A 19,543-nucleotide genomic window follows, 5' to 3' on the forward strand; every position below is an offset into this window, starting at 1 on the left:
ATGCAGTGAAATGCCGGGACATGTGTACCCCAATGTTCACAGCAGCAATGTCCACAGGAGCCAAACTGTGGAAGGAGCCCACATGCCCTTCAACAGATGAATGGATAGAGAAGCTGTGGTCTATATAGACAATGGAATATCACTCGGCCATTAGAAAATGAAGTCTGGCCATTTGCAATGACGTGGTTGGAACTAGAGGGTATTATGCTAAGTGAAATAAGTCAATCAGGGAAAGACAAGTATCATATGACCTCACATGTGGAATTTAAGAAACAAAACAGGATTACAGGGGAAGAGAGGAAAAAAATACAAGACAAAATCATAGATGGAAACAAACCATAGTAGACTTTTAATCACAGGAAACAAACAAGGTTGCTGGAGGGGAGGTGGGGGGTATGGGGAGCCAGGTGACGAATGTTAAGGAGGGCACGTGATGTAATGAGCACTGGGTGTTATATAAGAGGATGAATCACTGACCTCTACCTCTGAAACCAATAATACACTATATGTTAATTGAATTTAAATAAATTTTTAAAAACTATTCCTTTCCTTCATATAGTACATATTTTTGAGATTTTGTTAAGCAGAAAATCATGTATACCTAAAAGTTAAAGAAATAAAACTGAAAATAAACCAATCGGTGAACTTGAAAAAGAGAAGTTTATCCTCCATAATGTAAGTGGGCCTCATCCAATCAGTTGAAGGCCCTATGGAAAGATTGACTTCCTCCAAAGAAAAGGGAATTCCTGCAACAGACGGCCTTCGCATTCGAGCTGCAACTTAAACTCCTCGCTGGGTCTCTAGCCAGCCAGCCTGTCCTGCAGCCTTTCAGATTCGTAGCCTTCACAATGGCCTCAACCAATTTTTTTGAGAAATGAAAACTCACATGCATTCACATACACACACACACATACACACACACACTTACACACTCTCCTGGGCCTGTCTCACTAAACAACCCTGACTAATACGGCCGTGTTTAGGTTTTTTTTTAAGGTTCTTACTTTAATTTTATTCAAAAGCTCTGGATGTTTACAGAAGTTTCTGCATTAGCCTAGTGTTTTTCTTAAAGAGCCACCCATATGATTCTTAATATTTGTATAGAGAACTTTATTCACAAAACAAAGGTATTGTGATTTATTTCCCTTCTCTTGTTGAAAAGCTATAGTATGAAAGTTAAAATTTATAAGTAATAATAATTTGCCTGGAAGAAAACCTTCCTGAGGTAACACCTATAACAAAAACAAAAAAAATCAAACTCAGTCAACTGGCATTACACAACACATTTTAATTATCTGAGGAGGATGTTTAGATGGGGCACTTCCAGCTTTCCATGTGAAGTGACATGCTGCTTTCATTTCTAATTAATCCAAAGGCTGTCACTTCAAAAGACCCATCAGCCGTTCAGCCATGTTGGAGTTGGATTTTTCAGATTTGATTGTCAGTAGGCAACAGTTCAGAGATTCCTCATAAAAAGCAAAATAAAGACAGCTTTTTGTGGAGATCTACCAGTGTTTAAATAATTATAATTATTAGGAGATTGCTACTGGATACACACCGATAGTTTCCTGCCTCTGAATATTAATGGAAGGCAAAGTTCACTGTTAACTCCAAAGCATTCCAGCTAAAATCACAACCTGAGATGCTGGAAATCTAATTAAGCTGACCAGCCTGACTATTTTGGCCATGCCATGACTTATTTGCTCATCTCCATAGGCCACTAGATATATTCTTAGTGTATGGGAGCCTATATAAATATATTTATACATATATATATAATATATAGTCATATTTATATGGAAGTAAAAATTATATCAATTGTTAGCACAAACACATAGTATTTCCTCCCTGATAGTCACTATGCTAAGTACCTGACATGTGTTTTCTCACTTAAAGCTCAGTACCACTCCTCCGGGATGCCTACTTTTGTTACTCTACTCCTCTACGTGAGGGAATCTAAGGTTCCCAAAGGTAAGGAAATTACACAGTGAAACACTGACTAGATGTGACCCAATCCTCGGTCTAGGGACTTCCTCACTAAGCGTCAGGTTTCTTCATGTAGAAAGGTAATGATAATAATAATAAAAATAAAAATAAAAATAAATAATAATAGAGTGCCTGAGTGGCTCAGTTAAGCGTTTGACTCTTGATTTTGGCTTAGGTCACGATCCCAGGGTGGTGGGATTGAGCTCTGGGTTGAGCTCTGCACTGGGCATGGAGCCTGCTTAAGAGTCACTCTCTCCCTCTCTCTTGTCCTTCTCCCTCTAAAAAATAAAAAATAAAATAATAATGAAGCTCTTGCATATAAGTGCTTATATTTTGTCAAGGATTGTTTTATATGTTTTGGATATTTTCATTGGTTTCATCCTCACTACTATAACCCTCATTTTAGAGACATGGAACTGTGGTAAGAAATGCAAAAATAACTGGCCCAGGATCACACAATGAGTAAACGGTGAAGCTGGGATGAAAACCCAGGGATCTGGCTACCCGGCAGCACCAGCCCTCCTTCTTACCCACTGTGTGATATGGCAGTGATTCTTCAGAGAAATACAACAGCTTTTCAGAGGTTCTGCAACATCAAAACTATTTTAATAAGAATACTAAGATAATACCTGTCCTTCCTACTCTCATTCTATCATGAATGTGCCTCTGGGAGATTTCCAGAGGCTATGTGATACTGTTGCAGATTAAATGTAGAAAAAATCATGAGAACCTGCAGTCCTTCTATGAAAGCAGCCATTAAAGAAACACTGAAAAAATGAAAAATAATGTCATCCTTTGGGAAGGCATGGCTATTTTTTGCTTGAAAAAGGATATACAGGGATGCCTGGGTGGCTCAGTGGTTAAGCATCTGCCTTCATCTCAGGGCATAACCCCAGGGTTCTGCAGTTGAGTCTTGTATCAGGCTCCCCACAGGGAGTCTGCTTCTCCTTCTGCCTGTGTCTCTGCCTCTCTGTGTCTCTCATGAATAAAAACATAAAATCTTTTAAAAAATGATATTTAGGTTGACAAATAACAGATATATTGTTGTTCTTCCTTCTTTAGAGGAAACAGTAAATAAATATTAATTTTTCACTTTTTAAACATTATATTTTATTTATTTATTCATGAGACACACACACAGAGAGGCAGAGACACAGGCAGAGGGAGAAGCAGGCTCCATGCAGGGAGCCTGATGTGGGACTCGATCCCGGGACTGGGATCATGCCCTGAGGTGAAGTCAGATGCCCAATTCTGAGCTAGCCAGGTGTCCCATACTTTTTCCATTTTTAACATGGTAAATATTGATATCTATAGCCCGTAAACAAAAGCTTTTTGGGGTCTTCAATAAGTTTTAAGAGTGTAAAGGGAGTGTCAGAAACCCAAAAGTTGGAAAATGGTTGTTATGCTGTATACTATGCATTTCAGTAATAATGTCTACTCCTGGAGAGATTTTGTGAGGATTAAATGAGACAACCAGTTTTAAGCACTTAACATGGAGCACGTGGGAAAGGTCAGCATATGTCAACAGTTATCGTCACACTATTAGGGACAGACCAAGAATTTCCAAAATGCAGTAATTCTCAACAATAATGTTATAAACTGCATTCAATGATGATTTAAGAAAATAATTGAATTCACTTCCAGTAAGTAATAAAAGTAGCACAGAAAACCAAGAAGCAAGCTAATGGGGTATGAAGAATTCTGGACAGATGACTACAATCTAGATTCCAGGCCTGAGTCTGCCATTAGCTAAATTTGTTACCATTGGCAAATTACTTGAAATGTCTGAGTTCCCGTGTTCGTATGTATAAAATCCAAGAAATGACAGAGCCCTCACCTGCTTCACAAGTCCAAAAGATCTTAATTTATATTAAAATGCTCTGAAAAGTATAAAATGAGAAAAGTTTCCTACCTCACTTCTCATACCAAAATAAACCCCAAAAGACAAAAATATTAATGTCAAAAACACAACCAAAAATTACTAGAAGAATATATAGGAGAACATTTATATAATCCTAGAGTGAGGAGAGACTTTCTTCTAAATTCTGAGAATTTTTTGCCAGCAGAAGCAATCTCTCCACCCTGAGTATCACCCCCTCCACTCACAGGGGAAGTAACCTCTCCACCTCCCTCTGAAGGGACTAACCCTGCACTGCCTGAGGGAAGAGTTATGCCCTCCCCTGAGGTCAATGCCACGAAGGACGATGCTAGGTCTGCTCAGGATGCACTGCCACCCCCCTTCTTTGCCTCCAGACTTGTAACTAGACTCAAGCCCCAGCAGATGCCTAAAGATGAGGTACAAAGTGTGAGGAAGTAGGCTACACTCCAAGAGAACTACTTAAGTTTTCTAATTTATACAAGCAGAAATCTGGGGCATATATGTGGGAATGGCTACTAAGGGTGTTGGATTATGGTAGAAGGAATGCAAAGTTGGATGGGGACAAATGTATCACTATGGACTCCCTAAGAAGATTCTACGTTTAATGTTGAATCTCAAGGAATTAGAAAGGGTTCCAACAGTCATTATTTCTGAATGGTGAGATTGTGATCTTTCCCTTTATGCTGATTTTGTTTACTGTTTTTTGGTACAAAATGGATAACTTGCATAAGCTTTTTCTTACATAGAAGTATATTTGGATGTCAGAGCACACGGGAGAAACAACATGCTTTTGACCAAGGAAGTTTGCACAAGACCTAGCTTTTCTCAATAACCTTTGTTTACAATGACCTTTGGATGATGAGGAAGTCACTCAACCTCCCCAAGGCTCAGCTTCCCCAGTAAGCACTTCACAAAGTTGTGATTTAGGAGATAAAATGTTTTAGGGCCTTCACATTGTACCTCCATATCATAAACACGTGGTAGATGCTTTTCTTATGATTATTATTTTTATCATTATCATAATTATTAAGGAGAGTGTCCATCATTTATAGATACAGGGCATTTAAATACCTACACAGATCAAGGGCCAACCCACGCCACTAGGAGGGCTCCCTTTGTCCAAAGAGCTAGGCATCTGTCAGTTCCCCTCCAGAGGAAGAAATAGTCACCAACCACCACATCCCCTTGTCACCGTAGGACATTTTTCATTATAAGTCTCCAATAACTGTTGGTTCTATACATCGAAGCATAGTTAGCTTGTGGTTTAACTGTGCTGTTAGGCAGTAGAAATAAATAATAAAGAGAAAAATGTTACTGCCAAATATAAACAAAAATCCATTGCTATGTGAGCTAACCATGGCGCTAGCCACTTTTTCTAATGTCAGAAAACAGTAACATAATGATATGTTATCACCAAATATAAATTATTACATAATTTAAGATGCAATATAGTTTTCTTATAATGTAAAATATACAGATATTATAATATAATAATAAGTAATATAATATCAGAAATCATGCATTTTTCCAAGTTCCAAATAACTGACTTCCAAATGAAGTTGTGAACTGTTAACATATTGGGGATGGAATAATGTCATATTACACACACACGTATATATCTTGTGTTGTATACCTTATGTAATATAAATAATATTAGCTTATATATAACCTAGAGATGTTATTTTTATATGTATAATCTCTAGGTTAGTAATGTAAAAAAATCAGGGGTTCTAGCAAACATTTAATTACTGTGGTGTTGCCGACTTTTAAAGAAAAATTGAATCCTGTGAATCAAACCGTGCCTGAGGAAGTGACTTACCTGGTTCTAAAATATTAAGCCGATGATTGAAGATTCTCCTCTGATATCCTTGAAAGAGTCAGGGAAGTTATAGGTGTGAGCTGCTTTTCATTTCCCTCATGAGGGATCCTATATGTCTCATCTCCCTAATATGGAAAAAGTACCAAAAAGGCAGAAAGTAGCAATTTTGCTAAGTCTTAGGTAAAAGGGCAAAGCTAAATTGCTGGGCTGATTATGTCGATTTCACTCATTATAGTTGCCAGGGAAGGTATATGTCTTTTGGATGAAAGTCTCATTTCCCAAAATTTTCCTTCATTAATCTATTTGGTCTGCTGCGCACAGAAACATATGATCTTCTTTAAATTCAAGGGAGCAGCTGAGCTGTGCATGTTAGTTCACAATGGGTCACTGCTACTGGAAAAGCAAAATTAGAGTTTGGGGGATGGAAAAAAATAAAAAGCTGCAACCTTTGCTCTGAAGGAGGGTTCACATACTGAGACAGAATCTAGGTAACTTAACCTCACAGGTAAATATTCCAAGACCTCAAAGGGTGATGCTGTCAGCCCTTTGGGTCACTAACTTACGGGTGGGTGGTAAGGCTGTGCGTGAGGGCTAAATTGCCCTGGATAGCAGATTACACTGCAGATTCCCAAAGTACACTAGGGAATCTACATATTTTTTAAGTGCCTCAGCTCCTAAAAAACTGATGGAAGACCGATTTGGAAACTGTAACAACTCAGGAAGTAAAAAAATGACAAGCGAATCAACTTTTGGTAAACTAATCTGCAGCTATCCAATGACATTTCAGCAAGAAATCAAAGTATGGTAAGTCTTTACTTTTAAGTGATTTTGCCACATGCTAAAATAGCCATATTTGAAATTTAAACATTTAAACATCCATCAGAAGGGGGGCCTGGGTGTCTCAGTCAGTTAAGTGTCTGACTCTTGATGTTGGCTCAGGTCATGATTTCAGGGTCATGAGATGGAGCCCCAAGCTGGGCTTCCGGGCTGAGTATGGAGTCTTCTTGGGATTCTCTCCCTCTCTTTCTCCCCACAACCTAAAAAATAAAACAAAATCATCCGTCAAGTATTTTTGCCTTGGGATTACCCTGATCGACATTTTTATTGCTCAGCTGCCCCACCTAATTGAGCAGTTGTTTGGAGTTAAGAACACGACGCTTCCATCTCAATCTCTAATGACGTATAAAATTGAGGGACAGAAATAAACTGGTACCGTGGACTCTATAATGATATCACAAAGGTTAACATTATTCATTACTGAACTAATTAGGCTAATTGCCTTCCCAGAAATCTAGATTTGAATACGCTGTAAACAGTGGCAGTTTATTTCCATATAGCTAAGGCTACACGTGGAGCTCAATCAGCAAGTCCTCAATGCTCTCAGATTCAATCTTCGAGTTCAGGCATCTCTCTGGGCAAAGCATTAGCAGGTCTGCAGAGTTTCAGCGATGTCTCCTCAATCAGTTTTCAACTTTCATTGACAACATGGCCTCGTGGCAACAGTACTGGGAGCGTTGCACATAATTCCTCCAGTGCTATTCTATTCTTTCACTACTAGACGGGACTCACCCCAGGACCATGGGGGAGGGGGGCTTGAAACCTGCATTTTTACCAGCTATACATGGTGATTCTGATTTGAACACGTTGCCTAAGGTTCTAACTTTATCACCAAGTGTACTAGCCAAGATCGACACATAACCTTTTATGCCTTAACTGCCGATCTATACAGCAGGATAATGGCATTTGGATCTTCCCTTCCACTGGAAATATTAGAAAGATGACATTAGGGAAGTTACATTTGGGGGGAGGGCAGAGGGAGAAGGAAAGAGAGAATCTTAACCGGGCTCCACACTTAGCACGGAGCTCAACTCAGGTCTCAATCTCACAACCCTAAGATCATGACCGAAACCAAGAGCCAGATGCTTAACTGGATGAGCCACCCGGGTGCTCCAGTGCGATTACATTTAAAAACTAAAACCTGAGGGTTATGTTTAAAAAGAGTAGCTTAACAGTAGTTAGAAATAACAGGTTTAGCATTAGAAAGATCTGGATCCCAAACCAGTCTACCACTTACTCACCGAACCTGTGTCTCAATTTCACATCTGCAGAAAGGAAATAGTAACATCAACCTGTTAGAGTTACATGAGATTTTGAAAGATATTATATGTAAAGTACTAGTCTTGTGATTGCCACATTAAAGACACTCAATTTTTTCAAAAAGATATTACTATTGGGGGAGAACGGCTATAAATTTGCCAGATTTTTGCCAAGTAAGAGTGACAAATAAAATTACATTGTCACAGCCACCAATGTCTGGGGGATGTTTGTTACTGCTGTATATCTTAGCTCTCCTGATTGATACATAGGTCAGTTGAGGATAGAATGTTCTACTTTTTTTTTTTACTTTTTTTTTTTTAATTTATTTATGATAGTCACTCAGAGAGAGAGAGAGAGAGAGAGGCAGAGACACAGGCAGAGGGAGAAGCAGGCTCCATGCATCAGGAGCCCGATGTGGGATTCGATCCTGGGTCTTCAGGATCGTGCCCTGGGCCAAAGGCAGGCGCCAAACTGCTGCGCCACCCAGGGATCCCTACTTTTTTTTTTTAAGATTTTATTTATTTATTCATGTGAGACACAGAGAGGCAAAGACACAGGCAGAGGAAGAAGCAGACTCCCTGTGGGGAACGGACTCGATCCCAGGACCCTAGGACCACAGCCTGGGCCAAAGGCAGATGCTCAACTGCCAAGCCACCAAGACGTTCCGGGTGTTTTGTTTTTAAGGAAAGGAATTGTCAGGTATTGCTTTCTCTATGAACTTTGGTCACTATGCATATCAAACTCTGCAAGCAGTGGACCATCTGTAGGGATGCTAAGCACAGAGCTTCTACTCATAGGTACCCCTTGCAGGAGCAAACACAAAGAGCCCCTGGCAGGAATAGGCTTCTCGCCAGATGTTAGATTCCATGTTTAACCAGATGCCCGGTTGCTTTTATTTTCTAGGCACAGTTCGTCACTAGCATTGGGGAGGATGAGCTCTTCTGGCAACACCGTAAGAGAAGGCCTCCCTGGACACCTTTAGGCGCCCCCTTCCCTGGGACAGCCCTGCGGGAGCCTCGATCAGCTCAAGTCCCTCACCGCGGCCACCCCTCGGTGACCCCATGGGCCCTGGGCGTCGGTTCTGGCCCTCGGGGGCTGTCGGCTGGGCCCCGGCCCCGGGCAGAGCTCGGCCCCCGTGCCCGCTGCCTGGTCTGCCCTGGTCTCTGGGGCCCGCGAGCCTCCCGGGGCGACCCCGCCCGGCCTCCCCTGGTGGGCCTGCCTCCTGGAAGGACCCCAAACCCGTGGGATCAGCGACCCACTTTACTTCGTTATGACGTCATAGCCAATTAATCTGCAACCATCCTACTTCCAAACAAGTTCACGTTCTGAGTTGCTGAGGCTCAAGATTCCAACATATGAATTTGGGGGAGGACACCGTCCAGCCCATCAGGTCAGGCCTCAATTCTTACACCCAAAACCACCACTGCAGGGGCGCCTGAGTGGCTCATCTGTCCTCAGCTCAGGGCATGATCTCGGGGTCCTGGGATCGAATCCCACATCAGGCTTCCTGCTCAGGGGGTAGCCTGCTTCTCCCTCCCCTCTGTCCGCCCCCACCCCCACTCTCTCTCTCCAATAAATAAATAAAATCTCAAAAAAAAAAAAAAAAAACCAAACTACTACTTCATTTAATATCATCTCCAAATGCCAAGGAAAGATCTAAATGTCTCTCTTCTCAACTTACAAAGACGATTTACGTTGAATGGCTTGCGCATGTCTCGGGGCAGCTCCCTGGTACTGCTGTGCCTGGTGGGCACCTCGTGGTTTCTCCTGAAGGCAGGGTCCACCTCTCCTCCATCTCCAGGTGCTCTTCTTGGACATTCCCTTGACCCAGCTCCTGCCTTATCCATGCTTGCAGAATAGAATTTAATTTCCTCCTCTAGCTTCTGCTCGTGTCCCCACGTATTCATTGTTTTCCCATCAGGAAGCTGCGGCTGCCAACACTCCATGGGGTATTCCTTCCCCGCACAGAACTGGCCTGGTAACGGGTGTCACCTGCCGCGCGCTCCTCAACGCTTGGGCTGCCATTTGGAAGCGTCAGTGGATCAGCACGGACAGCATTTCTCACAAATAACACCCTTTCTAGAACACTAGGCTAATGTTCTACATATGCAGAATGTTATATATATGTGTGTATATATATTATATAATTTCTTTTTATTCTTGCTTCACTAGCCAAATGCTACTGGATTCACTGTTAAGAATTTGAAATTGTCCTATTTAATCTGCTAAATCTGCTGTTGAAGACCAGAGTCTTCAGATCCCAAGGAGCTGGTGTCCTGCAGCTTTACCTGGTCTACACTAGGTGTCATTGTGAACAATGTCTACGCCTAAAGATTGAAGAGGATTCCAGAGACTGCCATTCCTTATAGTATTTCTTTTCCCTGAACAAACTGAGCAGTTAATCACAAGATCGACATAATATCAACAAATTTGTGCTCGTGGATGGATCACACCAAAAGTTATAAAGCCTTAAAAGCAGTATTTAAATGCCTGCATCTAAAACCAATATTTAAAATCAGTATTTAAGGACAAAAAAGACTGAGCTACTTGAGACGCCTCACATTTGCTATGATTTCTTGCATTTCGGTTGCCCTTTACCTTATCTAGGGTTGCCAGCCTGTTCTATTCTTTCGTCTCTATCCATCCCTCTCAAAGATTTCCAAGAGCCAGCACAGAGAGGTTGGCATATCTTTCTGCCACCCGGCCCTCCCTGGCTTTCCTGTTTGTGCAAGAAGCTTGTTCGGTAGAATCTTGAAGTCGGCGATGCTCATCCCTGACTGCGTATTAGATTCACCCTGCGAGGTTTCGGATGATGCTAATTTCTCAACCTCAGATTTTCTGATTGAAATAGTTGGGGGAAGGGCCCATGCACAAGCATTGCTTTGATCTTTTTAAAACGCTTCTGATGATTCTAACATTCAGCCAGTTTTACAACCGCTGAAACAACTTTAGCCTAAGTCTCAAAACCACTGTTTCTGAATGTGTGATCCACAGACTTCCTACATCATCCAAAAAGACCAATAAAAAAAAGGTAAATATCCAGGTTTTATCCCAAACCTACCGAATCAGAACATGGGGACGATGGAGGTCCAGACATCTGCTTTCAACAAGTCTTACGTGATTCTCACGACTTGGGAACTACTGCTCTAAGGCAGTGGTTCCCCAATTTCTTTTGCAAGGACTCATTTTTTGGTTACTTTTCGTCACCAAGGACAAACCCTGTGAAGCTGTGACACGCCATGACACACTCTGTTGGTTGGCTTACTCAGAAGCGAATTCTAGCCTTTTTCTCCCTCCTTATGTTTCACAGTAGATGCCAGAAAAGCTAAATACCCGCTTCTGTGAACTCCCACACAGCTACTAGCAACAAGGCACCATGACCCAGTTCGGTGAACAAGTCCAGGGCATGTGCGCTAAGTGGGACTGGCAAACTCTGGCTTCTTTATAAAAGGGACTGTATAAGCTGCATGCTCCTGGCTTCAGCCCTTCCCTACTCTTAACGCTTTGAAGCTGGATGTGATGCCATCAGGTGACCATAGAGGGACGGCAAGGGCAAAGACAAAGGACCAACACGCTATGGCTGACAAAGTAGAACCCAACAACCTGGATCATTGCCTTTGTCAAGAAGCCCACCATTGCTATTGCCATCAGCATTCCTAACTGATGAGTCCCCCACTGCCCTAATTCATTCCAGAGAAAAACAGGACCTAGTTGGAAGTCTCCATTTGTCTTCCTTCCCAAACCTTTAATATCACCCAAGAATTTGTCTGCAAAACTTAATATATAAAGTCTTGAACCCCAGGCTCCAACTCCACTTCCACCGTTTAGCCCTGGAAGTCTTTCATTCTACTGCCCTCCACCCAAAAGAAGAACCCTGTCACCAGCTCATCCTGCCCACCACCGAGGTGCCTTGAGCCCTTCTCTCCTCCCAGGACGCTCCTCCTCTCTCTTCCCACAGTGCTCCTCCTCTCTCCTCCTCCCACAGTGCTCCTCCTCTTTCTTCCCATGGTGCTGCTCCTCTCTCTTTCCAGGATGCTCCTCCTCTTCCTCCTCTCTTCTCCCACAATGCTCCTCCTCTCTCCTCTCACCATGTTCCTCCTCTATTTTCTCTCCAGATGCTCCTCCTCTCTCCTCCCTCGATGCTTGACTCTCCTCCTCTCTCTCCAAAGAGGATGCATGCTCATGAGTTGTTTCCTTTCTCACCTCAGAGTGAGAGAAGCAGGCAGAAGTTAAGCAGGGAAGAAGGCTGGGCAAACAATGGACCCTTCACACTGATGACCTTTAACCCCTCACACAAGGAAACCCAAATATAAAACCCCACAGATGTATTTGTTCTGGGACAAAAGGCAAAGGGGCGGGGTAGTAAGCCTTTGCCCACATCCATCCCCAAAACTCCAGGGACCCATTTTCAACCCAGGCTGCCCTTCTGAAGCATGGTTGGAGCTTTCCACATTACAGAACCCAGATTCTATGACCCAAAATTGGGGCTCTTGCGTGGCTCAGGGGTTGAGCCTCTGCCTCCAGCTCAGGGCGTGACCCCCAGGTCCCAGGATCAAGTCCCACATGGGGCTCCCTGCACGGAGCCTGCCTCTCCCTCTGCCTGTGTCTCTGCCTCTCTCTGTGTCTCTCATGAATAAATAATATGTTAAAAAAAAAAAGACTACCACTCAGAATTTAGATTCCACAGATCTGAGTGGGACGCAGACATCTGTGTTTAAAGCTTCATGGGCACCTGACAAGATCCAAGGCTGATGATCCCAGACCACAGAGGGCAGCGGGGAGGGCAGCCCTCACTGCGAACGGTGACTCTCCGTGAAACGAGGAAGGAAGTGTTCGCCCTTCCTCTTCTCTGTGTTACATGTCAAGCGATTCAAACAATGACTGAGGCAGTGACCCTGCCCTCTGGTCACTGAGATTTCCGTTCTACCTAATTGGAAAGCACTTGAAACTTCATGTGGGTCCCTTCTTAGTTTCCTCCAGACCTTTCTAGCATAAATGACTTAGACAAGGCAGGTCTAGTGTTCCTGTACCCAGTCATGCGATTTTGTCCAAATTGTTTACCCCCTGCTTCTAATAGGCTCAGTCACCTCTTAGACCGCCCATGATGGACAAATACTTCTCCAAGTATTGGAAAATTGAAACTTTTTGACACCTCCACACATTTTTGAAAGGACAGAAATAGAGCCGCCGTATGCATCGTAGTTCAGGCTGTGTGTCCGGCCACTTTTTTTGCTTAGCATTCCAGGCTTACCTGTTCCAAAAAAGCACGAGAACACGCTAAGTATCTTAGTCTATTTCTTATTATGAAATTTTAGTTACAGAGATGAAAATCCCTTTCCTTTTGGAAATAGTCTTAGCATCTCCAAATGCAAGCTGGAAGGATCAGTGCACAGCAGCATGACCTAACAGCAATGTGTCAGATGAAATGGGTCTCGTCCCAAGCTCTGCAGGAGTCCGTGGAACTCACAGCCGTTATATCCTAGGCCATCCCCGAAATGCCACTACTTGATAAAATTTTCCCACATTCTTTTTTCTTAGACTCTTAGTCTCTAAAATAAGAATGAACATCCATCATGGCTTCCAATGTCACCAGCACTTTGAGACACTGAATACTTTTGGGGAGTGTAGCCTGTTTTTAGAACTGACTGAAGGAAGAGTATAATTTCCACAGCTGAAAGGTACTTGTCTGTAGCACTAGTTATTAGTTCACCTATTCAAGTGAAATGATTCTCCATAGAAACTGATCTTTCTTCATTAAATATGCTGAACCCAAATGAAATCGAGGCCTTGCAATTATCAGGGGGAAAGATAAATTGAACTGAAACTGTTTCATAAGGCTATCCTTTTCATTTATTTCCTGTGAATCATATGAACTTCAAGGAGATCTCACACCCATGCTTTTCATCAAGGAACAGGTAATGCACTTAACATTTTTTTATGACTCAGGCCAGGGAACACTGTGATCTAGCCCCTGGGGTTTCAAAATAAACAAACTACTTTCTCATCAGTATTGGGATAACCCCAGAGAAGCTGAGAGATCAGTTTCACTCAGAAAAGAAAAAAAATGCATTTTACAGAATGAAATATATATATATAGGTACATACAAATGTATATCCATCTACGACAAGATGATAGAAGTTATCTGCCAAGGTGTATGGCACAACACGGGCCTGCAGGCTGGGAGAGTAAGTCCCTTTGACACAGCACCTTCCAGGGTCAATTCCGAGAGGGAGGCCAAGGACTGCTTTGCCACTTGCGCTTGGGGTACCGATTCCTACTGTTCTCCTGATGGAGGTGCTAGATTACCTATTGCTTTATGTACCTACATTGTCATTAAGGCACACTTAGATCCTAACTTCAAGGTGAGTGGTACTTGGGATCAGGTGGGGGTGAGGGGCAGGGGATCTGTGCCCTTGGTTGGTGGAATAACATATGGATGTCCCGCATCCCCAGAACTGCCTTGTATTACCCAGTCTTGCTTTTTCTACCGTGTTCTCAGCATAGGTGTCTCTGTTGAGTTCATCTGTTGCTCTTTTTTTTTTTTAACAGTTTTTTGGAAGACTAATTAATGTACAAGAAACTTGCATGCGTTTAATGTATACAATTTGATGAGTTTGGACATATGCATACACCTGTGACACCATCACTGCCATCAAGGTAATAAATATATCCATCACCTCCAAAAGTTTCCACCTGCCCCTTGGGGTTTTGTACTTTGTTGTTAGTGTATATGTGTATGTGTGTGTGTGTGTGTGTGTGTGTGTGTGTGTGTGTGTGTGTGTTTTAAGAGCAGGTTACATGAGATCTACCCTCCTAACAGATTAAGTGTATGATACAGTACTGCTGACTTTAAGCATATACTCCTTATAAAAAGGTTGCTGGAACCAAAAACTACATTTGTAGAATGTGCTCAAGGACAAAGATTGCTTATCCTGATCTTCTCCTGGAATTGCTTCTGATTGTCATTCACAGATTTTATACAATACTAAATAAGGTCATGACTATCCTAAGGAAGCAGAAACTGTAGGCTATATTTCAAAATGACTTTACATAAACTCTTAGAATAAGCCAAGATCTAAAGTAGAGGGAGCCAAAGTCATTTCCTTTCCCAGAGATTATTTCTTACCTCCAAATTGCATTCATCCTGATTAAGAAGGCAAGTTTTTGTTGTTGTTGTTATTCATTACAAACAAGCACTAATACTATTACAAAATATGTCCAAATCCGGTTTTAGCATTCCCTGAGGTCCCCCAATTCCATAAAATCCAGCACACGTTTTTTTCTACTTTTTCCTGGTTATTCAAAATTCCTCTAAGGTTTCCCTCTCTCCAGTCAAGGAAATGGAGATTGGTCAGAGTAATGAAGTCTGTGAATGCCTTTATTATCCTGATTATAGTAGAACAAATTCAGGTAGTCTCCCTCTCTGACTTCCCCCTTGGTGCTTGAATCTGGTCACCACATGCTCTTGGGAGTGGCTCCATCATCCCATCTCAGCGACTAATGCTTCTGGCTGATGGAGGTGATTAGGTTGTGAGAGAGGAGGAAATTATTGTTTTGGTGCAGATAATAAATCTGAGGAGTGGGTGGGATAATCATCAGGTAGCTAAAAAAAAAAAAAAGAAAAAAAAAAGTAATCATTGAAAGGAAGGGGATTTGGGACTCTGTTTCCAAACTTGATCTCAGGCATGAAGAAATTTCAAGTCAGTTCCAACCAACAGTTAGTTTACTTGGATTATGTTAGAGGCAGAAGGAGTGATGTAAAGACTAGAGAAAGTTTATAGGAGAAAAAGTTTACAAGAAAGGAAAATGAGACAGAACATGAACCATCTAGTCAATACTTAATGGTATCTCATGTGGCTGCCCGTCACTTAACACATATTTGGGGAAAAAAAATGAGAATGTACTTAGATACTTCCCCACCTTGTTAAGAAGAACATGAGGTACTTTGGAGTTCATCTTAAGACCTTTTGCGTAGATCTGATGAGCAAAGATGAGTTATGACTCAGTGACTAACTAGAGGAAATGAGTCATAAGATGGTGTATTTAGCTGTTTGAGCTTCAGCATCACACTCAGCCCATCTGACACACAGTTTGTTTGAAAGTTGAGAAGTAAACTTACTGAATACTATTTTTATTGTTAGTATATTCATTTCCCAACATAAAATATATTTCTTGGTCTCATAACTTTGGATCGAACCTTAAATGAAGTTCAGTCTCAAAAGCCAAGAGGTTTAGATTTTCTTTTATTTTTTTTCCAAGTAAACATCTGCATTGATCATGAAACTTATTAAAATAACAGGAAAGTCATAAACACGATGATATAATCTATGCTCTCTCCCTGTGGGGCACATAAATTCATATGTATTAAAAAGAAGTTAAATTAACTATTTGAAAAATCCAATTATGGGAACTATGCAGCAGCCACATCATAAAATATACAGCCTCAAGGTTTAGAAAGTGTTCAATAATTTTTCCAATGAAATACAAAACATCAAATTTTTCATGCTATAGGGGAAACTAGTTTTAAATTTCTACTGCATTTGGTTCTCTTCTATCCATCCAAACACTTGGATTTGTATTCATGATGAATAAATATCTCTTTTTAAAGCAAAGTAAGACCATGAAGACAATGAGAGGGTTTTTCTGAGATAGAATTGAAAATAAAATTGTACATATTTAACGTGTGCAACTTACGGAATTGGTATATGTATACATTGTGTAATGTTTACCATGGCCCAGATAATTAACATATCCATCACCTCAGCTACCTTTTGTGTGTTGTGTGTGTGTGTGTGTGTGAGAGAGAGAGAGAGAGAGAGATGAAATGCTTAATATTTACTCTCTTAGCAAATTTCTAGTATACAACACTGTATTATCAGCTGTAGTTACCATGTTGTACATTACAGCTCCAGAACGAATTCATTTTATAACTGAAACTCAGTAGTACCCTTTGACCAGTATCTCCCCATTTCCCCTCCTCCACCCTTGAAAACCACCATTCTACTGTCTTATGAGCTTAACTTTTTTTAAAGATTCTTCATATAAGTGAAATGATATCATGGTTGTCTTTCTCGGTCTGGATCATTTCACTTATAATGTCCTCCAGGTTTATTTATATTGTCAACAAATGGTCGGATTTGTTTCCTTTTTCAGGCTGAATGATATTCTATCTATCTATCTATCTATCTATCTATCTATCTATCTATCTATCATCTATCTCTGTATCTACATAGTTTCTTTATTCATTAATCCTTTGGGAGACACTTTGGCTCTTTCCATATCTTGGCCATGTGAATAGTGTTGAAATGAATGTAGAAGTGCAGATCTTGGAAAAACTGATTTTTGTTTTCTTCACCAATATACCCAGAGATGGACTGCTGGATCATATGGTTGTTCTATTTTTAATCTTTTGAGGAACCTCCATTCTGTTTTCCATTACAGCTGCACCAATTTACATTCCCACCAACTGTGCACAAGGGTTCCCTTTTCTCTACATCCTTGCCAACACTTATCATCTATTTTTGATGATAGCCCTTCTAACAGGTATGAGGTGATATTGTGATTTTGGTTTGCATTTCCTTAGTGATGAGTACTGTTGAGCACTTCATCGTGTATCTGTTGGCCATTTGTGTATCTTCTTTAGCTAAATGTCTATTCAGTTTATTTGACCATTTTTAATGGGATTATTATTTTACTATTGAGTTGAGTTCTTGATATATTTTGGATATTAACCCCTTAGCAGATGTACGGTTTGCAAATATTTTCTCCCATTCTATAAGTTGCCTTTAAATGTTATTGTTTCCTTTCCTGTGCAGAAGGTTTTTAGTTTGATGGACTCACAGTTGCTTATTTTTTGTTTTGTTGTGTGCACATTGAGGGTCATATACAAAAAAATCATCACAAAGACCTATGCTAAGAAGCTTTTTCCCTAAGTTTTCTTCTAGGAGTTTTATAGTATCAGGTCATACATAAATAATTACAGTATTAGAAAACTCTAAATCTGACCATATACTTACTTTTACCAGTGAGTTTGATACCAAGTTTTCTTATTAACATCCTTTCATTTTAGCTTGTCACTCCCTTTAGCATTTCTTATATGTTAGGTCTAGTGATGATGAACTCCCTTAGCTCTTGTTTGTCTGGGAAAGTCTTTATCTCTCCATCATTTTTTGTTTTCCCTAGGCAGTGCCCTGAAGGAAGGTGCTGGTCACAAGTGAGGAAAGACACTAATTGCTGAAGCTATATGGAAATTGAGAGTTTCTGCTAGGAACTAAAGGGACAATATTGTAAAGTGACATTAGCAAGATGGCAAAATAGGAGTTTATTACCATCGTCTTTCCACAGGACATTACATTCAACATTCACTCACAGATAAGAATAACTTTGTGGGAGTTTGGGAATCCAGCAGAGAATATTCAGCGCACCACTGAAGCGAAAAATCTGAGAATATATCCATTGAAGAGGAATATTGAGGTGATCTTCATGACTGAGGAATTGCGAGTGTCTAGAAAAAATAATATTTATTACCCAGAACTTCTTCATATAACCTATGATTGGGTCCTTTTATTCTAAATCTAACTGATGAAGAAGTTAAGTATCAGAGAGTTAGATGTGATCATGGTTATTAGCTAATAAAGGATATATTGAACTTGGTATGTAGATCTTTTGATCCAGGTCCCACATACTTTCTACTATCAATTATTGCTATATAAGGTCTTAAATATAATTGTAAAAGGAAAGAAGAGTTGGTTTTGAATATATTCATTCATGTTTGTTGTTGCATATTGAAACCCATATTTATTTAAAATTCTTGACCAACTGTCATCACCTAAAGGTGTTGGCAGGATATACAAGTTACTTTTGACAGGTAGAAAATCAAATAGATATTCAAGATTTAGATTTTCCATTGATGATCTTCATGCCTTGACATCCTCTGAGAAATGTAACCTCATCTGATATACAAAAGAAAATGACCCAAAGATTCACCAAGTTTTTTTTAAAGATTTATTTATTTATTTTAGAGAGCATGAGAGCATTAGTAGTAGGGGCAGAGGGAGAAGAAGAAAGAGAGAGAGAGAGAGAGAATCTCTGCACTAAGCGTGGAGCCTGACATGGGGCTCAATCTCAGGACCTCAAAGATCATGACCTGAGCTGAAACCAAGAGTTGGACACTTAGTCCACTGAGCAACCCAGGCATCCCAGATTCACTATTTTTTTATACTGAAAATTCACTATCTTGAAAGTATTACCACACTTATTCAAATCAGGCTGATGCCCGACTGGCCTTTTCTGTGAGAGATCAGATAATAAATATTTTAGGTTTAGTTGGTCATACAGCTTCACAACTACAAACTCTGCTATTGAAATATGGAAGCAGCCATAGGCCATATTTAAAAGAATAGTCTCATCTATGTTTCAATAAACTTCATTTTCAAAAACATATGATAGGCTAGATATGGCATATAGCATTAGTTTTCTGACCCCTGCACTAAATTATCACAGGGCATTTTATATTTCCTACTCTTCATTAATGCAGATAATAATGAGGAAATGAAAAATATAAAATAGTAAATCTTAGGCATGGAATCATTCATAGGCTTTAATTTTTCAGAGAACAACATGACAAACATTTTTCCCTCCGTATTTACAACTGCTGGTAATGTCTTGGACTGGTAGATGGGTTCAAGATATATTTTCAAGGAAAAGCAACAACAAACAGAATACACAATGGGTTGGAAGTAATAGAGGAATCCATGATGAC

At 40.6% G+C, this 19,543-nt stretch overlaps 3 long non-coding RNA genes across 5 annotated transcripts; 1 reads left to right on the forward strand and 2 right to left on the reverse strand.

Annotated features, from left to right (window-relative positions):
• Positions 1-1,274: 1,274 nt before the first annotated feature.
• Positions 1,275-6,658, reverse strand: LOC111094392. Of its 2 annotated transcripts, none has more exons than XR_005385449.1 (3): positions 5,685-6,658; positions 4,941-5,138; positions 1,275-1,466 (listed from the first exon to the last, which is right to left on the reverse strand). It is a non-coding gene; the product is annotated as an uncharacterized LOC111094392 (long non-coding RNA). The 2 variants fall into 2 exon arrangements; XR_005385450.1 differs by having other exon boundaries at positions 4,937-5,138.
• LOC111094393 lies at positions 6,659-17,912 on the reverse strand. 2 transcript variants are annotated; one of them, XR_005385452.1, is made up of 3 exons: positions 17,799-17,912; positions 14,909-15,385; positions 6,659-6,721 (listed from the first exon to the last, which is right to left on the reverse strand). It is a non-coding gene; the product is annotated as an uncharacterized LOC111094393 (long non-coding RNA). The 2 variants fall into 2 exon arrangements; XR_005385451.1 differs by lacking the exon at positions 17,799-17,912 and adding an exon at positions 15,703-15,808.
• On the forward strand, positions 9,083-18,434 carry LOC111094391. The gene is made up of 4 exons (XR_005385448.1): positions 9,083-9,171; positions 9,954-11,686; positions 14,332-14,439; positions 17,965-18,434. It is a non-coding gene; the product is annotated as an uncharacterized LOC111094391 (long non-coding RNA).
• The last annotated feature ends 1,109 nt before the right edge of the window (positions 18,435-19,543 follow it).

Source organism: Canis lupus, chromosome 37, assembly GCF_011100685.1.
Source record: "Canis lupus familiaris isolate Mischka breed German Shepherd chromosome 37, alternate assembly UU_Cfam_GSD_1.0, whole genome shotgun sequence".
NCBI lineage: Eukaryota > Metazoa > Chordata > Mammalia > Carnivora > Canidae > Canis > Canis lupus.